The following is a 16,656-nucleotide window of genomic DNA, read 5'->3' on the forward strand; positions in this document are numbered from 1 at the left end:
ATCCCCAACCTTTATACATGTACACTCAACCCCTCAGCTGTACTATGGTTGTTGTTGTTGTTAGGTGCCGTCCAGTTGGTTTCGACGCATAACAACCCTACGTACAATAGAATGAAACACTACCCGGTCCCATGCCATCCTCACTATCTATGTTTGAACCCATTGTTGCAGCCACTGTGTCAATCCATTTTACTGAGGGTCCTGCTCTTTTCCTCTGACCCTCTACTTTATCAAGCATGGTGTCCTTCCCCAGGGACTGGTCCCTCCTGATAACATGTCCAAATCATGTGAGACAAAGTCGCACCATCTTTGCTTCTAAGTAACATTCAGGCTGTACTTTTTCCATGATAGATTTGTTCATTCTTCTGAAAGTCCGTGGTATAGTCAATATTCTTCCCCAACACCATAATTCAAAAGCATCAATTCATCTTCAGTCTTCCTTATTCATTGTCCAGCTTCTGTATGCATATAAGACAATTAAAAATACCACGGCTTAGGTGAGGTGCATTGTGATGGTTAAGATTGTGTGTCAACTTGGCTGGGCCATGATTTTCAGTGTTTACACGTGATCACCCCCATGATGGAATCCGCTGTGAGTAGCCAATCAGTTGAAAGGGAGCTTCCTGGGCTGTGTGTCCTCCATCTGAATATAAGTGGAGGTTCTGGCTTTTGCCTGCTCTGGATCCTGCAGCTGCCTCCTGTTTGTGTGATCTCTGGTTGAGTCAACTCTGACTCTTAGTGACCCTATAAAACAGAACGGAACTGCCCTGTACAGTTTCCAAGGAGCAGCTAGTGGATTCAAACTGCCAGCCTATTGGTTAACAGCCAAGTTCTTAACCACTGTACCACCAGGACTCCATGTATTGCCCATAGAATCTTTCAGTTTTGCAACTTGAGGCTTGAATCTTTTAGTCAGTTCTTTCAGCTTGAGAAATGCCTAGTGTGTTCTTCCCTTCTGGTTTCGACTCCAGGTCTTTGCATATTTCATTAAAATAATTTTCTTTGTCTTCTCAAGTTGCCTTTGAAATCTGTTCAGCTTTTTTACTTTATCATTTCTTCCCTTCACTTTGGCTGCTCTACTTTCAAGAGCAAGTTTCAGAGTCTCCTCTGGCATCCATTTTGGTCTTTTCTTTTTTTCCTGTCTTTTTAATGACCTTTTGTTTTCCTCATGTATGATGTCCTTGATGTCATTCACAATTCATGTAGTCTTTGGTCATTAGTGCTCAATTCTTCAAATCTGTTCTTGAGAAGATCTCTAAATTCAGGTGGACTATACTCAAAGTCATACTTTGGCTCTCACGGACTTGTTTTGATTTTCTTCAACTTCGACTTGAACTTGCATAAGAGCAATTGATGATCTGTTCCACAGTCAGCCCCTGGCCTTGTTCTGGCTGATGATATTGAGCTCCTCCATTGTCTCACCCGGGAGATATAATTGATTTGATTCCTTGTATTCTGTCTGGTGAGGTCCACATGTACAGTCACCGTTTATGTCAAAGAAAAAGCATTTCCAATTAATAAATTGTTGGTATTGAAAAATTCTATCATGGGACCTCTGATGTCATTTCTATCACCAAGGCCATATTTTGCAACTACTGATCCTTTTTTCCCCAATGTTTGCATTCCAATCACCAGTAATTATCAATGCACCTCCATTGCATGTTTGATTAATTAGACTGCAGAAGTTGGTAAAAATCTCCAATTTCTTCATCTCTGGCATTAGTGGTTGGTGCGTAAATTTGAATAAAAGTCATATTAACTGGTATTCATTGTAGGCTTATAGATATTATCCTATCACTGACAGGATAGATCTCGAAATGTTCTTTTTGATGATGAATGTGGTGACGTTCCTTTCCATTACCATTCCTGGCATAGTAGGCCATATGATTGTCTGATTCAAAACGGCCAGTACCAGGCCATTTCAGCTCCCTAATGCCTAGAATATGGACCTTTATGTATTCCATTTCAGTTTTGACAACTTCCAGTTTGCCTAGATTCATACTTCTTACATTCCACTTTCTGATTATTAATGGATGTGTGCAGCTGTTTCTTCTCATTTTGAGTCATACCACTTCAGCAAATGAAGGTCCTGAAACTTTAGTCCATCTACATCATTAAGGTTGACTCTACTTTGAGGAGGAAGCTCTTCCCCAGTTGCCTTTTGAGTGTCTTCCAACCTGAGGGGCTCATCTTCCGGCACTATATCAGACAATGTTTGGCCACTATTCATAAGGTTTTCACTGGCCAATTTCTTCAGAAATAGACTGCCAGATTCTTCTTCCTAGTCTACCTTTGTGTGGAAGCTCTGCTGAAACCCGTCCACCATAGGTGAACCTTCTGGTATTTGAAATACCAGTGACATAGTTTCCAATATTCCAGCAACATGCAAGCCAACATAGTACAAAAAGCTGACAGACGAGTGGTAGTGTACTGTGGTAGTGCCTCCATACCCATCCAAAGCCAAGGTGGCTAAGCCCTTTCAAGCATGGCATCCAAGAGACTCAACCTTTGGATTAAGACCCTTTTCCATAGGCTTTTGGCCTATTTCAAACCAGTGGGATGGGTTACAGGATTAAAGTACCACACCTAACTTAAAAAATTTTTTTTTTATTTTTTAAAATAATTTTTATTGTGCTTTAAGTGTAAGTTTACAGATCAAGTCAGTCTCTCACACAAAAACCCATATACATCTTGCTCCACACTCCCCCTAATGAGACAGCCTGCTCTCTCCCTCCACTCTCTCTTTTCATGTCCATTTCACCAGCTTCTAACCCCCTCCACCCTCTCATCTCCCCTCCAGGCAGGAGATGTAACCATAGTCTCAAGTGTCCACCTGATCCAAGAAGCTCACTCCTCACCAGCATCCCTCTCCAACCCATTGTCCAGTCCAATCCATGTCTGAAGACTTTGCTTCGGGAATGGTTCCTGCCCTGGGGCAACAGAAGGTCTGGGGGCCATGACCACCGGGGTCCTTCTAGTCTCAGTCAGACCATTAAGTCTGGTCTTATGAGAATTTGGGGTCAGCATCCCACTGCTCTCCTGCTCCCTCAGGGGTTCTCTGTAGTGTTCCCTGTCAGGGCAGTCATCGGTTGTAGCCAGGCACCATCTAGTTCTTCTGGTCTCAGGATGATGTAGTCTCTTGTTCATGTGGCCCTTTCTGTCTCTTGGGCTCATAATTGCCTTGAGTCTTTGGTGTTCTTCATTCTCCTTTGATCCAGGTGGATTAAGACCAATTGATGCATCTTAGATGGTTGCTTGCTAGCGTTTAAGACCCCAGACTCCACTCTTCAAAGTGGGATGCGGAATGTTTTGTTAATAGATTTTGTGATGCCAATTGACTTAGATGTCCCCTGAAACCATGGTCCCCAGACCCCTGCCCCTGCTACGCTGGCCTTTGAAGCATTCAGTTTATTCAGGAAACTTCTTTGCTTTTGGTTTAGTCCAGTTGTGCTGACCTCCCCTGTATTGTGTGCTGTCTTTCCCTTCACCTAAAGTAGTTCTTCTCTACTATCTAATTAGTGAATACCCCCTCCCACTCTCCTTCCCTCCCCTGTCTCATAACCACAAAAGAATGTTTTCTTCTCAGTTTAAACTATTTCTCCAGTTCTTAAAAAAAAAAAAAAAAATTTTTTTTTTATAATAGTGGTCTTATACAATACTTGTCCTTTTGCAACTGACTAATTTCACTTGGCATAATGCCTTCCAGGTTCCTCCATGTTATGAAATGTTTCACAGATTCGTCACTGTTCTTTATCAATGCTTAGTATTCCATTGTGTGAATATACCAGAATTTATTTATCCGTTCATCCATTGATGGACACCTTGGTTGCTTCCATGTTTTTGCTCTTGTAAACAGTGCTGCAATAAACATGGGTGTGCATATATCTGTTCGTGTAAAAGCTCTTATTCCTCTAGGATATATTCCAAGGAGTGGGATTGCTGGATCGTATGGTAGTTTTATTTCTAACTTTTTAAGGAAATGCCAAATCGGTTTCTAAAGTGGTTGTACCATTTGACATTCCCACCAGCAGTGTAGAAGTGTTCCAGTCTCTTGACAGCCTCTCCAACATTTATTATTTTGTGTTTTTTTGATTAATGCCAGCCTTGTTGGAATGAGATGAAATCTCATTGTAGTTTTGATTTGCATTTCTCTAACGGCTAATGATCGTGAACATTTCCACATATATCTGTTAGCTACCTGAATGTCTTCTTAATGAAGTGTCTATTCATATCTTTTGCCCATTTTTTAAATTGGGTTATTTGTCTTTTTGCAGTACTATGTAGATTTTAGAGCTCAGGTGCTGATCAGAAATGTCATAGCTAAAAACTTTTTCCCAGTCTGTAGGTAGTATTTTTACTCTTTTGGTGAAGTCTTTGGATGAGCATAGGTGTTTGATTTTTAGGAGCTCCCAGTTACCTAGTTTTTCTTCTACATTCTTTATAATGTTTTCTATACTGTTTATGCCATGTATTAGGGCTCCTAACATCCCTATTTTTTCTTCCATGTTCTTTATCATTTTAGATTTTGTATTTAGGTCTTTGACCCATTTTGAGTTAGTTTTTGTGCATGGAGTGAGGTATGGGTCTTGTTTCATTTTTTTGCAGATGGATATCCATTTATGCCAGCACCATTTGTTAAAAAGACTGTCTTTTCCCCATTTAACTGTTTTGGGGCCTTTGTCAAATATCAGCTGCTCGTATGTGGATGGATTTATGTCTGGGTTCTCAATTCTGTGCCATTGGTCCATGTATCTGTTGTTGTACCAGTACCAGGCTGTTTTGACTACTGTGGCGGTATAATGGGTTCTAAAATCAGGTAAAGTAAGGCCTCCTAACTTTGTTCTTCTTTTTCAGTAATGCCTTATTTATCCTGGGCCTCTTTCCCTTCCATATGAAATTGGTGATTTGTTTCTCCATCTCATTAAAGAATGTGGTTGGGATTTGGATCGGAATTGCATTAAATGTATAGATCACTTTTGGTAGAATAGACATTTTTATAATGTTAAGTCTCCCTGTCCATGAGCAAGGTATGTTCTTCCACTTACATAAGTTTCTTTTAGTTTCTTGCAGAAGTGTACTGTAGTTTTCTTTGTATAAGTCTTTTACATCTCTGGTAAGATTTAGTCCTAAGTATTTTATCTTCTTGGGGGCTACTGCAAATGGCATTGATTAGGTGATTTCCTCTTCGATGTTCCTTTTGTTGGTGTAGAGGAATCCAACTGATTTTTGTATGTTTATCTTGTATCCCAGTACTCTGCTGAACTCTTCTATTAGTTTCAGTAGTTTTCTGGAGGATTCCTTAGGGTTTTCTGTGTATAAGATCATGTCATCTGCAAATAGAGATACTTTGACTTCTTCCTTGCCAATCTGGATGCCCTTTATTTCTTTATCTAGCCTAATTGCTCTGGCTAGGACTTCCAGCACAATGTTGAATAAGAGTGGTGATAAAGGGCATCCTTGTCTGGTTCCCGATCTCAGTGGGAATGTTTTCAGGCTCTCTCCATTTAGGGTGATGCAGGCTGTTGGCTTTGTATAAATGCCCTTTATTATGTTGAGGAATTTTCCTTCTATTCCTATTTCGCTGAGAGTTTTTATCATGAATGAGTGTTGAACTTTGTCAAATGTCTTTTCTGCATCAATTGATAAAATCACGTGATTCTTGTGTTTTGTTTTATTTATGTGGTGGATTACATTAATTGTTTTTCTAATGTTGAACCATCCCTGCATACCTGGTATGAATCCCACTTGGTCATGGTGAATTATTTTTTTGATATGTTGATATGTTCTGTTGGCTAGAATTTTGTTGAGGATTTTTGCATCTACATTCGTGAGGGATATAGGTCTATAATTTTCTTTCCTTGTAGTGTCTTTACCTGGTTTTGGCTTCAGGGATATTGTGTCTTCACAGAATGGATTTGGTAGAATTCCATCCTTTTCTATGCTCTGAAATGCCTTTAGTAGTAGTGGTGTTAACTCTTCTCTGAAAGTTTGCTAGAATTCTGCAGTGAAACCATCCGAACCAGGGCTTTTTTTTTTGTTGGGAGTTTTTTGATCACCTTTTCAATCTCTTTTTTTGTTATGGGTCTGTTTAGTTGTTCTCCCTCTGTTGGTGTTAGTTTGGGTAGGTAGTGTGTTTCTAGGAATTCATCCATTTCTTCTAGGTTTTCAAATTAGATCGAGTATAGTTTTTCATAGTAGTCTGATATGAGTCTTTTAATTTCAGTTGGGTCTCTTGTAATATCACCCATCTCATTTCTTATTCGGGTTATTTGCTTCCTCTCCTGTTTTTCTTTTGTCAGTTTGGCCAATGCTTTATCAATTTTGTAGAGTTTTTCAAAAAAACAGCTTTTGGTCTTGTCAATTCTTTCGATTGTTTTTCTGTTTTCTATTTCATTTAGTTCAGCTCTAATTTTTATTGTTTGTTTTCTTCTGGTGCCTTTGGGTTTCTTTTGTTGCTCTCCTTCTATTTGTTCAAGTTGTAGGGATAGTTCTTCGATTTTGGCCCATTCTTCTTTTTGGATGTATGCATTTATTGATATAAATTGGCCTCTGAGCACCGCTTTTGCTGTGTCTCAAAGGTTCTGACAGGAAGTGTTTTCATTCTCATTGGATTCTATGAATTTCTTTATTCCATCCTTAATGTCTTCTACAATCCAGTCTTTTTTGAGCAAGGTATTGTTCAGTTTCCAAGTGTTTGATTTCTTTTCCCTGCTTTTCCTGTTATTGATTTCCACTTTTATGGCCTTATGGTCAGAGAAGATGCTTTGTAATATTTCAATGTTTTGGATTCTGCTAAGGCTTCCTTTATGACCTAATATGTGGTCTATTCTAGAGAATGTTCCATGTGCACTAGAAAAGAAAGTATAGTTGGTTGCTGTTGGGTGGAGTGTTCTGTATATGTCTACGAAGTCAGGTTGGTTGATTGTGGCATTTAGATCTTCTGTGTCTTTATTGAGCTTCTTTCTGGATGTCCTGTCCTTCACCGAAAGTGGTATGTTGAAGTCTCCTACTATTATTGTGGAGCTGTCTATCTCACTTTTCAATGCTGATAGAGTTTGTTTTATGTATCTTGCAGCCCTGTCATTGGGTGCATAAATATTTAATATGGTTATATCTTCTTGGTGTATTGACCCTTTAATCATTATATAGTGTCCTTCCTTGTCCTTTCTGACGGATTTAATTTTAAAGTCTATTTTGTCAGAAATTAATATTGCCACTCCTGCTCTTTTTTGATTATTGTTTGCTTGATATATTTTTTTCCATCTTTTGAGTTTTAGTTTGTGTCTCTAAGTCTAAGGTGTGTCTCTTATAGGCAGCGTATAGATGGATCTTGTTTTTTAACCTGTTCTGCCACTCTCTGTCTCTTTATTGGTGCATTTAGTCCATTTACATTCAGGGTAATTATGGATAGGTATGAATTTAGTGCTATCATTTTGAAGTCTTTTTTTGTGTGTTGACATCTTCTTTTTCCCACTTGATTTTATGTGCTGAGGAGATCTTCTTTATATATTATCCTTTCCTCATATTTGTTGTCTTTGATTTTGTGTCTGCTGAGTTTGTATTTTTCCCTTGTATTTTATTTTGTTGAGTAGGATAGTTTGTCTCCTTTGTGGTTAGTTTATTATTTACCCTTATTTTTCTAAATTTATAGCTTTTATTTCTTTGTATTGCCATATCTTCCTCTCCATATGGAAGGTGTATGATTACATTTCTTAGTCCCTCTTTATTATTTTAATGTTGTCTTCTTTTATATAATAACATTGCCATTACCTGTGTTGGGCTTTTTTTTTTTTTTTTTAATCTTGCTTTTTTTTGGATTTCCCTGTCTGGGCTGACTTCTGGTTGCTCTGCCCAGTGTTCTAGTCTTGGGTCGATGCCTGATATTATTGATTTTCTAACCAAAGAACTCCCTTTAGTATTTCTTGTAGTTTTGGCTTGGTTTTTACAAATCCCCTCAACTTGTGTTTATCTGGAAATGTCTTAATTTCACCTTCATATTTAAGAGACAGTTTTGATGGATATATGATTCTTGGTAGGCAATTTTTTTCCTTAAATTTTTAAAATATGTCATCCCATTGCCTTCTTGCCTGCATGGTTTCTGCCGAGTACTCCGAGCTTATTCCTATTGGCTCTCCCTTGTAGGTGACCTTTCTTTTATCCCTCACTGCTCTTATAATTGTCTCCTTATCTTTGGTTTTGGCAAGCTTGATTATAATATGTCTTGGTGACTTTCTTTTAAGATCTATCTTATGTGGAGTTCGATGATCATCTTGGATAGATATCTTCTCATCTTTCACGATATCAGGGAAGTTTTCTGCCAACAAATCCTCAACAAATTTCTCTGTTATCCCTCCCTGTTCTGGTACTCCAGTCACTAGTAGGTTATTTCTCTTGATAGTGTCCCACATGATTCTTAAGGTTTCTTCATTTTTTTAAATTCTTTTATGTGATTTTTCTTCAAATATATTAGTGCCAAGTGATTTATCTTTGAGTTCAGAAATTCTAGCTTCTACTTGCTCAATTCTGCTCCTCTGACTTCTATTGAGTTGCCTAATTCTGTAATTTTATTGTTAATCTTCTGAATTTATGATTGCTGTCTGTCTATGGATTTTTCCAGCTTATTCAACTTTTCATTACGTTCCTGAATAATCTTTCTGAGTTCTTCAGTTGCTTTACCTGTGTGTTACTTGACTTGTTCTGTGTATTGCCTCATTTCCTTCCTGATGTCTTGAAGGGTTCTGTATATTAAACTTTTTTATTCTGCACCTGGTAATTCCAGGAATGCACTTTCGTCTAAAAGATCCCTGGATTCTTTGAGAGCCCGTTGATGTGATCATGGCCTGTTTCTTTATGTGACTTGGTATTGACTGCTGTCTCCGAGCCATCTATAAGTTATTGTATTAATTTATGCTTGCTTACCTGCTTGCTTTGTTTTGTTTTGGTATACCCCTATGGGTTGCTTGAGTGAGCTAGCTTGATTATTTTCGCCTTTGGAGCTCTGGTGTCCTGTCCCCAGCTGGCTGGAGCTGTTATCAGGTATATCAGTCTAGGAGTCCATTCAGTTTTCTTGTGTGACTTCAGCTCAGGTTTCCACATAGCCTCTGTCCTACAGTCTTAGAGGGGCAAGGGTGATTGGCGTATATACCTGTATTTGATTGCAGCAGGGGGTCACACTCTGAACAAGGCAGGGGGCTGAGAACTGACCCCCAAGTGTCTCTGAGGAAAATGCATCTCTGTTCCCTAGAGCGTGCTGGTGGGTGAGCTCTGCAGAGGGACCATGGGCACCCAAAGATTTTGTTGTAAGGACTGGGAGGTACCAGTTATCCCTGGGCCCCTGTCGCGGGTGGCTGGGTGACCCAAGTGGAGCCACCAGTCCTTAGGTCCCTGTTGTGGGTAGGTGAGGACCTTGTGTAATAGGCAAAGCAATGTCAAACGTCAAACACCCACCTCTCCACCACACCACTGAAATGGTTGGAGCTTGCCAACAAGGGCCTATTCTCCTGAAATAGGCCCACACTGGTCCATGCAGAAGGGAAATGTGCTCAAGGTCCACTGACAGTTTATGCCTGGAGAGGAGCTGCTTCTGTCCTGAGCTCCCCCAGTTAATGGAGCTAGCAAATTATCTTTTCTCCCGAGTTGGAAATTTCTTCCTTCCCCAAGGCCAGGAGGAGGCTCTAGGTGCTCACCAGGGTCTATCTCAGGCCTAGGGATTTAGCTGCTGAAGCTGGGTTGGGGGTGGGGCGCAGTAAAATATACGCAAGTACTTAGCTTTTGCTGAGAGCACTGTTCTCCTCAGGTTCCGGAGGTGTGAGTGGGCTGCGTGGCTGGCTGCTTCTCCCTGAGGAAACTGCGGCCGAACGCTAGGACCAGCCCACTGCCACCACCACCGCTGCTCCAGGAAGGGTGCCTGAGGGCTCCCCGTGATTCAGGTCTGGCAGCTCCTCTCCACTTCTGAACAGGCTCTTACTTCCCCTGCATTAATGTTAGGTGTTTTATAATAAGATAAAGCAATTGCTCTCAGCAAGTTACATGTTGCAAAGTGTCCAGGAGCACCAAGAGGATTTGTGTTTAGTCATGCCATCCTTTCTCTTCAAAGAGAATAAGAGAGGTAATCTTAATCCTCCATAAAATCCACTATAAAGTTCTGCTTGTCTTTAAGGCTTTTTCATAAAACCCACCAGTTAAACCATTTCAACTAACTTGAAGAGTAACTTTAATCCAACAGCCTGGATTCATTAAAAGCAAACAATTGAAGTAATTATTTCACTGAGTTATTAGATAAAAGGTGTCTCAGGACTATCAAGGTGGTTGTGTATGTAGTCATTGGAAAGAAAGCAATGGTGGATGAAAATGGATCACTGAGAGTTTGCCTTATACTAGGCACTTTTCCCACATTATTTAATCCTCATAACAACATTCTTAAGTAGGGATTATTATCCCTGTTTTACAGATGAAGGCACAGGGAGATTAAGTAATTTGTCAAAGGTTATATAAAAAATGGCATGCCAGGACTGAAACCAGAACTTTTTGCTACCAAGTCTTGGCTTTTCCCTTATTTTACAAATTCTATTAGAATTATAACTTGGAGACATATTACCCACTCAGGTTATCCCAAACACGATGACGTTGAGTTGATTCTGACTCATGTACTTTACCAAGCATGATGTCCTTCTCCAGGGACTGATCCCTCCTATTCTTGCTTCTAAGGAGCATTCTGGTTGTACTTCTTCCAAGACAGATTTGTTTGTTCTTTTGGCCGTTCATGGTACATTCAATATTCTTCACCAACACCACGATTCAAAGGAGTCAATTCTTCTTTGGTCTTCCTGATTCGTTGCCCAGCATACACATGCATATGATGTGATTGAAAATACCATGGCTTGGGCCTGGTGCACCTTAGTCTTTAAAGTGACGTCTTTGCTTTTCAACACTTTAAAGAGGTCCTTAAAAAAATTTTTTTTTGCAGCAGATTTGCCCATTGCAATGAGTCTTTTGATTTATTGACTGCTTCTTCCATGGGTTTTGATTGTGGATCCAAGTAAAATGAAATCCTTGACAACTTCAATCTTTTCTCCACTTATCAGCTGTGAGGATTTTTGTTTTCTTAATGTTGAGGTGCAATCCATACTGAAGGCTATGGTCTTTGATCTTCATCAGTAAGTGCTTCAAGTCCTCTTTGCTTTCAGCAAGCAAGTTTGTATCATCTGCATACGCAGGTTGTTAATGAGTCTCCCTCCAATCCTGATGCCATGCTCTTTTTCATATAGTCCAGCTTCTCGGATTATTTGCTCAGCATACAGATTGAATAGATATGGTGAAAGTATACAACCCTGACACACTTCTTTCCTGACTTTAAACCACTCAGTGTCCCCTCATTCTCTCTGAACAGATTTCAAAGGGCAGCTGGAGAAGACGAAGTGAAGTATTACAATGACATGTGCAAAGAGCTGGAGATGGAAAACCAAAAGGAAAGAACTCACTCGGCATTTCTCAAGCTGAAAGAAATGAAAAAAAATTCAAGCCTTGAGCTGCAATAGTGAAGGAGTCTATGGGGAAAATATTAAATGATGCAGGAAGCATATAAAGAAGATGGAAGGAATACACTGCGTTATTATACCGAAGATAATTGGTTGACATTCAACCATTTCAAGAGGTGGCATATGATCAGGAACCAATAGTACTGAAGGAAGAAGTCCAAGCTGCACTGAAGGCATTGGTGAAAAACAAAGCTCCAGGAATTGGCAGAATATCAATTGAGATGTTTCAACAAACGGACACATCACTGGAAGTGCTCACTCGTTTATGCCAAGAAATTTGGAAGACAGCTACCTGATCAACTGACTGGAAGAGGTCCATATTTATGCCTATTCCCAAGAAAGGTGATCCAACCAAATGCAGAAATTGTTGAATGATATCATTAATATCACATGCAAGCAAAATTTTGCTGAAGATCATTCAAAAGTGGCTGCAGCAGTATATTGACATCGAACTACCAGAAATTCAGGCACGATTCAGAAGAGGACGTGGAACCAGGGATAACACTGCTGATGTCAGATGGATCCTGGCTGAAAGTAGAGAATACCAGAAGGATGTTTACCTGTGTTTTATGGACTATGCAAAGGCATTCGACTGTGTGGATCATAACAAACTATGGATAACATTGTGAAGAATGGGAATTTCAGAACACTTAATTGTGCTCGTGAGGAGCCTTTACATACATTAAGAGGTAGTTGTTTGAACAGAACAAGGGGATATTGCATTTTAAAGTCAGGAAATATGTGCGTCAGGGTTGTATTCTTTCACCATACCTATTCGGTCTGTATGCTGAGCAAATAATCTGAGAAGCTGGAAAATATGAAGAAGAACAGGACATCAGGATTGGAGGAAGACTCATTAACAACCTGCGTTATGCAGATGACAGAACCTTGCTTGCTTAAAGTGAAGAGGACTTGAAGCACTTACTAATGAAGATCAAAGACCACAGCCTTCAGTATGGTTTGCACCTCAACATAAAGAAAACAAAAATCCTCACAACTGGACCAGTGAGGAACATCATGATAAATGGAGAAAGGATTGAAGGTGTCAAGGATTTCATTTTCCTTGGATCCACAATCAACAGCCATGGAAGCAGCAGTCAAGAAATCAAAACACACATTGCATTGGGTAAATCTACTTCAAAGGACCTGTTCAAAGTGTTGAAGAGCAAAGATGTCACCTTGAAGACTAAGGTGCGCCTGACCCAAGCCATGGTATTTTCAATCACATCATATGCATGTGAAAGCTGGACAATGAATAAGGAAGACCGAAGATGAATTGATGCCTTTTAATTGGGGCGTTGGTGAAGAATATTGAATATACCATGGACTGCCAAAAGAATGAACAAATCTGTCTTGGAAGAAGTACAGCCAGAATGCTCCTTAGAGGCAAGTATGACAAGACTGCATCTTACATACTTCGGACATGTTGTCAGGAGGGATCAGTCCCTGGAGAAGGACATCATGCTTGGCAGAGTACAGGGTCAGCGGAAAAGAGGAAGACCCTCAACGAGGTGGATTGACACAATGAGCTCAAGCATAACAACGATTGCAAGGATGGCTCAGGACCGGGCAGTGTTTCGTTCTGTTGTGCATAGGGTCGCTATGAGTCGGAACCGACTCGACGGCACCTAACAACAACAACGGCAATCATTGCCTGTGGGTAAAACAAACCAGAATTTCAACTGTAGCCTGGGATTTGCAACTTACATTACTGCTCTTCTGTTGATTAATATGTGGATTGACAGCAGTGCTCCTCTGTGTTTTGTTAGCAGTATAAGCTAATAGTTTTCTTGGCTAAAGCCAGACCGTGAGATCTGAATATATTTGTATAGTTCAATATTCTAACAAAATGAAACATGATAAAATAATTCATCATCTATGATATCTATGCGTATACTTAAAACCCCTGGTAGTGCACTGGTTAAATGCTCAGCTGCTAACCTGAAAGGTCTATGGTTCTAGTCCACCAGCCGCTTCACAGGAGAAAGATGTGGCAGTCTGTTTCTGTGAAAATTACAGCTTTGGAAACTCTATGGGGCAGTTCTACTCTAGAATCTACTTGACAGCGAAGGTTTTTAATTTTATATTTTTAATATGTGTGTATATTTATGAATATATGTATATATAAGTACCTGTATGTATGTACACATACGTATTTAGTGAAGCTGTGCAATGATCTCCTACTGTATGCAGCTTTCTGGTATAATTTGTGTTAATTTACAGAGGGAAACTGCATTTCTACATTTTCTACATTTACTGTATCATTAACGATAGTGTCATATTTCCTATTTCACCAATATATATAACACTTAAGCATTATTATCATAATTGTAATTTTTATTATCACCAGAACACATAACTGACACACATGAAAAGAGAGAAATTCTAGATTTTACATGTGAAAAGATAGAGGGAATTGGTTGCTGTTGTAAAATAGGGGCAGTGAGGACACTAGAACTGAGGGGATTCTCTGGGGTACCTCTTAGCATTCCTGTATTCAGTTGTAAAAGTTAATGGAAAATTTAGGAATCAAAAATACAGGATCACTGAGGATTCAGACCTTTCTAGCATACAGGTTTGGTCATCCTGTCAGTTAAAAACACCAACCAACTGAGGTCCTGGTGGAGGGCAAAAAAATTCATGGAATAAGAAGTGGAAGAAGGAGGTTGTAACACGAAACAGGGCCTTGTGACCACTTAAAGAAGTGAGGGCTCCAGCAGCGTGCAGATTTCCTGTGTTGTTTATGTGTGTGCATGTGTGCACGGGTGTTTATGTGTGTGCATGTGTGCACACAGGTTTTGTGGGAGGTTAACGTTACAATTTGATCTTTAGATAACAGAATATTTAGATAGGACAGTGTCTTTTTTGAGGAATAATTTACATAACTCAGAGATGAATAGCGTGACCATTTCTCAGAGGCAGGCACAATAACTATTGGAATTTTGGAGCATCTTCATTTGTATGACGGATAGATGCATTTTGACAGTTAGAGACATAGACTTTTTAAACCAAAAGAACCCAAAACCAAACCCGGTGCTGTCGAGTCAATTCCGACTCACAGTGACCCTATAGTGCAGAGTAGAACTGCCCCATACAGTTTCGAAGGCGCACCAGGCAGATCCAAACTGCCGGCCCTTTGGTTAGCAGCCGTAGCACTTAACCTCTACGCCACCAGGGTTTCCATAGACTTTTTAGTTGTACGTAAATTCAAATACTGTAGAAGGATATGTATAGATGATGAGTAGCCAAAGGGGTGCACTGTCCCATTTATTACTCTAGTGTTTCTCATTTCTAACCCCCCCTTTTTGTATTCTGCTTTTGGAGTCCTCGTGGCACAGTGGTTAAGACCTTGGTTGCTAAGCAAAAGGTCAGCAGTTTGAATCCACCAGCTGCTCCTTCGAAACTCTATGGGGCAGTTCTATTCTGCCCTACAGGATCCCTATGAGTTGGAATCACCTCGACGGCAACAGGTTTGGTTTTGGTTTTGGAATGCTGGCTGAGGCTCCATTTCTGTAAACTGCATACCTGTTTTGCCATCTGGCTCTTAGGCGCTGCTGATAGAGGGCGCTAGAGGTAGGCTTGAATATGGGGGAGAAAAAGGAACTTGCTGTTTTCCTTATGCTTCCTGTGGGCTTCCAGGCTGCTGCTATTCCCAGGAGCAGTAATCCACAATACCTCTTCACTCTGTCAGGGGCAATCTCTTCCTATGTTGTTAAGTGCCGTCAAATCATTTCAGTAAGTGCTTCAAGTCCTCTTCAGTTCCAGCAAGCAAGGTCATGTCAGCTGCATATCACAGGTTGTTAATGAGTCTTCCTCCAATCTGCATGCCACATTCTCCTTCGTATCATCCAGCTTCTCAGATTATTTGTTCGACATACAGATTGAATAACTATGGTGAAAGGACACAACACTGACACACACCTTTCCTTACTTTAAACCACTCAGTATTCCCTTGTTCTGTTTGAATCTGTTTGTCTTTTGGTCTATGTACAGGTTCCACATGAGTACAATTAAGTGTTCTAGAATTCCTATTCTTCTCAATGTTATCATGATAATTTGTCATGATCCACACAGTCGAATGCCTTTGCATAGTCAATAGAATACAGGTAGACATCTTTCTGGTGTTCTTTATTTTCAGCCAAGATCTGACATCAGCAATGATATCCTTTGTTCCATGTTCTCTTCTGAAACTGGCTTGAATTTCTGGCAGCTCCCTGTCCATGTACTGCTGCAGCTGTTTTTGAATGATCTTCAGCAAAATTTTACTTGCATGTGGTATTATTAATGATATTGTTCAATAATTTCTGTATTCTGTTGGATCACTTTTCTTTTCTTTTGAGTGGGCACAAATATGGATATTTTCCAGTCACTTGGCCAGGTAGCCAGGTAGCTTCCACAGACAAGTGAGCACTTCCAACATTGCATCTGTTTCTTGAAACATTTCAATTAGTAGTCTATCAATTCCTGGAGCCTTGTTTTTCACCAGTGTATTCAGTGCAACTTTGACTTTTTTCTTCAATACTGTTGGTTCTTGATCATATACTACCTCCTGAAATGGTTGAATGAGACCAATTCTTTTTGGTACAGTGACTCTATGTATTCCTTCCATTTGTTTTTGATGCTACCTGTATCACTCAATATTTTGGCCATAGAATCTTTCAATATTACAACTCAAGGCTTAAATTTTTCTTCAATTCTTTCAGCTTGAGAAATCCTGAGCATATTCTTCTCTTTTGGTTTTCAACTCCAGGTCTTTGCACATTTTGTTATACTTTACTTTGTCTTCTTGAGCCTCCCTTTGAAATCTTTTGTTCGGCTATTTCATGTGATCATTTTTTCCTTTTGCTTTGGCTGCTCTACATTCAACATCACATTTCAGAGACTCTTTAGACATCCACTTTGGTCTTTTCTTTCTTTAATGATCTTTTGCTTTCTTCATACATGATGTCCTTGACGTCATCCCACAACTCACCTGGTCTTCATTCATTAGTGTTCAATGTGTCAAATCTATTCTTGAGATGGTCTCTAAATTCAGGTGGGATATACTCAGTGTTGTTGTTTGGCTCTTGTGTACTTGTTTTAATTTTCTTCAGCTTCAACTTGAATTTGCATAGGAGCA

This window comes from Elephas maximus, chromosome 21 (assembly GCF_024166365.1).
Source record: "Elephas maximus indicus isolate mEleMax1 chromosome 21, mEleMax1 primary haplotype, whole genome shotgun sequence".
Classification (NCBI taxonomy): Eukaryota; Metazoa; Chordata; class Mammalia; order Proboscidea; family Elephantidae; genus Elephas; species Elephas maximus.